Source organism: Anopheles stephensi, unplaced genomic scaffold (genome assembly GCF_013141755.1).
Source record: "Anopheles stephensi strain Indian unplaced genomic scaffold, UCI_ANSTEP_V1.0 ucontig208, whole genome shotgun sequence".
Taxonomy (NCBI): domain Eukaryota; kingdom Metazoa; phylum Arthropoda; class Insecta; order Diptera; family Culicidae; genus Anopheles; species Anopheles stephensi.
In genome coordinates this window covers 7,501-12,273 of record NW_023405134.1, presented here as the reverse complement: position 1 = coordinate 12,273, position 4,773 = coordinate 7,501, and positions in this window count along the sequence as shown.

Sequence of the window (4,773 nt, the reverse complement as noted above, 5' to 3'; positions counted from 1 at the left end):
CATTATTAGAAACGCGTTCCGAAGCCATTTTCATCAAAATCTCGTGAAAAAAAAATTTCACCCCCGGACCAAAAGTTGGCCGTTCGGTGCCCTATGGCCTATGGCCAGTATGGGAACCAAGGATGCCGATATGCGAAAAAGTGTCAAAAAATCACTTGAAAGTCGCTATGGCTCATTAAATAGAGCTTGTAAAGACCTTTCTAAAACACCTTGGTTGACTCCTGTCCGATACGTAGTTTTCGAGATATTCGAGAATATGTGATTTTTTGGGACTTAGAAAATTTTCGACCATGACATATATGAAAAGTGAATTTTTCATAGGACCAAAAAGTTTGTCCAAATAGGGTTTTGGTTCACTTTTTATGGTCAGATAAGTGATCCGATGCTATTTTCATGATCATTAGAGGGATTTCACGCTGTGACCAAAAATTTTCATACTTCATACTTGTCCCCGTGCCGTATATGGGAGGACCGGGGGAACATGTCTTCGTAAGTCGTGATGTTCAGTGACGGATTTCTGGGACTTAGAAAAAAAATGTGCTCTCAGGCACATTATATGTTCCATACACACATGATTTTCATTCTTCATACTTGTCCCCGTGCCGTATATGGGAGGACCGGGGGAACATGTCTTCGTAAGTCGTGATGTTCAGTGACGGATTTCTGGGACTTAGAAAAAAAATGTGCTCTCAGGCACATTATATGTTCCATACACACATTATTTTCATTCTTCATACTTGTCCCGGTGCCGTATATGGGAGGACCGGGGGAACATGTCTTCGTAAGTCGTGATGTTCAGTGACGGATTTCTGGGACTTAGAAAAAAAATGTGCTCTCAGGCACATTATATGTTCCATACACACATGATTTTCATTCTTCATACTTGTCCCCGTGCCGTATATGGGAGGACCGGGGGAACATGTCTTCGTAAGTCGTGATGTTCAGTGACGGATTTCTGGGACTTACAAAAAAAATGTGCTCTCAGGCACATTATATGTTCCATACACACATTATTTTCATTCTTCATACTTGTCCCCGTGCCGTATATGGGAGGACCGGGGGAACATGTCTTCGTAAGTCGTGATGTTCAGTGACGGATTTCTGGGACTTAGAAAAAAAATGTGCTCTCAGGCACATTATATGTTCCATACACACATGATTTTCATTCTTCATACTTGTCCCCGTGCCGTATATGGGAGGACCGGGGGAACATGTCTTCGTAAGTCGTGATGTTCAGTGACGGATTTCTGGGACTTAGAAAAATAAATGTACCCTTAGGCACATTATTTGTATCAATAATTGTATCCCCAGCCTTTCATGGGGAACTTTTCCGTATTCCCGGACTTGTACATTTTGCGGGTTCCACCTCCCGACAATGTATCTCTACTGTGCATTACGTACCTTATAACGCACGGCACCCATTGGGTGACTCCACTTAACCATCTTTCGATAATGCCCGTGTTGCAGATATAATCCCAACACCTACCAGGCTTTATATGTACATCGAACGTTACATACGATGCACCCCGTATTCCCGGACTTGTACATTTTGCGGGTTCCACCTCCCGACAATGTATCTCTACTGTGCATTACGTACCTTATAACGCACGGCACCCATTGGGTGACTCCACTTAACCATCTTTCGATAATGCCCGTGTTGCAGATATAATCCCAACACCTACCAGGCTTTATATGTACATCGAACGTTACATACGATGCACCCCGTATTCCCGGACTTGTACATTTTTCGGGTTCCACCTCCCGACAATGTATCTCTACTGTGCATTACGTACCTGATAACGCACGGCACCCATTGGGTGACTCCACTTAACCATCTTTCGATAATGCCCGTGTTGCAGATATAATCCCAACACCTACCAGGCTTTATATGTACATCGAACGTTACATACGATGCACCCCGTATTCCCGGACTTGTACATTTTGCGGGTTCCACCTCCCGACAATGTATCTCTACTGTGCATTACGTACCTTATAACGCACGGCACCCATTGGGTGACTCCACTTAACCATCTTTCGATAATGCCCGTGTTGCAGATATAATCCCAACACCTACCAGGCTTTATATGTACATCGAACGTTACATACGATGCACCCCGTATTCCCGGACTTGTACATTTTGCGGGTTCCACCTCCCGACAATGTATCTCTACTGTGCATTACGTACCTTATAACGCACGGCACCCATTGGGTGACTCCACTTAACCATCTTTCGATAATGCCCGTGTTGCAGATATAATCCCAACACCTACCAGGCTTTATATGTACATCGAACGTTACATACGATGCACCCCGTATTCCCGGACTTGTACATTTTTCGGGTTCCACCTCCCGACAATGTATCTCTACTGTGCATTACGTACCTGATAACGCACGGCACCCATTGGGTGACTCCACTTAACCATCTTTCGATAATGCCCGTGTTGCAGATATAATCCCAACACCTACCAGGCTTTATATGTACATCGAACGTTACATACGATGCACCCCGTATTCCCGGACTTGTACATTTTGCGGGTTCCACCTCCCGACAATGTATCTCTACTGTGCATTACGTACCTTATAACGCACGGCACCCATTGGGTGACTCCACTTAACCATCTTTCGATAATGCCCGTGTTGCAGATATAATCCCAACACCTACCAGGCTTTATATGTACATCGAACGTTACATACGATGCACCCCGTATTCCCGGACTTGTACATTTTGCGGGTTCCACCTCCCGACAATGTATCTCTACTGTGCATTACGTACCTTATAACGCACGGCACCCATTGGGTGACTCCACTTAACCATCTTTCGATAATGCCCGTGTTGCAGATATAATCCCAACACCTACCAGGCTTTATATGTACATCGAACGTTACATACGATGCACCCCGTATTCCCGGACTTGTACATTTTTCGGGTTCCACCTCCCGACAATGTATCTCTACTGTGCATTACGTACCTGATAACGCACGGCACCCATTGGGTGACTCCACTTAACCATCTTTCGATAATGCCCGTGTTGCAGATATAATCCCAACACCTACCAGGCTTTATATGTACATCGAACGTTACATACGATGCACCCCGTATTCCCGGACTTGTACATTTTGCGGGTTCCACCTCCCGACAATGTATCTCTACTGTGCATTACGTACCTTATAACGCACGGCACCCATTGGGTGACTCCACTTAACCATCTTTCGATAATGCCCGTGTTGCAGATATAATCCCAACACCTACCAGGCTTTATATGTACATCGAACGTTACATACGATGCACCCCGTATTCCCGGACTTGTACATTTTGCGGGTTCCACCTCCCGACAATGTATCTCTACTGTGCATTACGTACCTTATAACGCACGGCACCCATTGGGTGACTCCACTTAACCATCTTTCGATAATGCCCGTGTTGCAGATATAATCCCAACACCTACCAGGCTTTATATGTACATCGAACGTTACATACGATGCACCCCGTATTCCCGGACTTGTACATTTTTCGGGTTCCACCTCCCGACAATGTATCTCTACTGTGCATTACGTACCTGATAACGCACGGCACCCATTGGGTGACTCCACTTAACCATCTTTCGATAATGCCCGTGTTGCAGATATAATCCCAACACCTACCAGGCTTTATATGTACATCGAACGTTACATACGATGCACCCCGTATTCCCGGACTTGTACATTTTTCGGGTTCCACCTCCCGACAATGTATCTCTACTGTGCATTACGTACCTGATAACGCACGGCACCCATTGGGTGACTCCACTTAACCATCTTTCGATAATGCCCGTGTTGCAGATATAATCCCAACACCTACCAGGCTTTATATGTACATCGAACGTTACATACGATGCACCCCGTATTCCCGGACTTGTACATTTTGCGGGTTCCACCTCCCGACAATGTATCTCTACTGTGCATTACGTACCTTATAACGCACGGCACCCATTGGGTGACTCCACTTAACCATCTTTCGATAATGCCCGTGTTGCAGATATAATCCCAACACCTACCAGGCTTTATATGTACATCGAACGTTACATACGATGCACCCCGTATTCCCGGACTTGTACATTTTGCGGGTTCCACCTCCCGACAATGTATCTCTACTGTGCATTACGTACCTTATAACGCACGGCACCCATTGGGTGACTCCACTTAACCATCTTTCGATAATGCCCGTGTTGCAGATATAATCCCAACACCTACCAGGCTTTATATGTACATCGAACGTTACATACGATGCACCCCGTATTCCCGGACTTGTACATTTTTCGGGTTCCACCTCCCGACAATGTATCTCTACTGTGCATTACGTACCTGATAACGCACGGCACCCATTGGGTGACTCCACTTAACCATCTTTCGATAATGCCCGTGTTGCAGATATAATCCCAACACCTACCAGGCTTTATATGTACATCGAACGTTACATACGATGCACCCCGTATTCCCGGACTTGTACATTTTGCGGGTTCCACCTCCCGACAATGTATCTCTACTGTGCATTACGTACCTTATAACGCACGGCACCCATTGGGTGACTCCACTTAACCATCTTTCGATAATGCCCGTGTTGCAGATATAATCCCAACACCTACCAGGCTTTATATGTACATCGAACGTTACATACGATGCACCCCGTATTCCCGGACTTGTACATTTTGCGGGTTCCACCTCCCGACAATGTATCTCTACTGTGCATTACGTACCTTATAACGCACGGCACCCATTGGGTGACTCCACTTAACC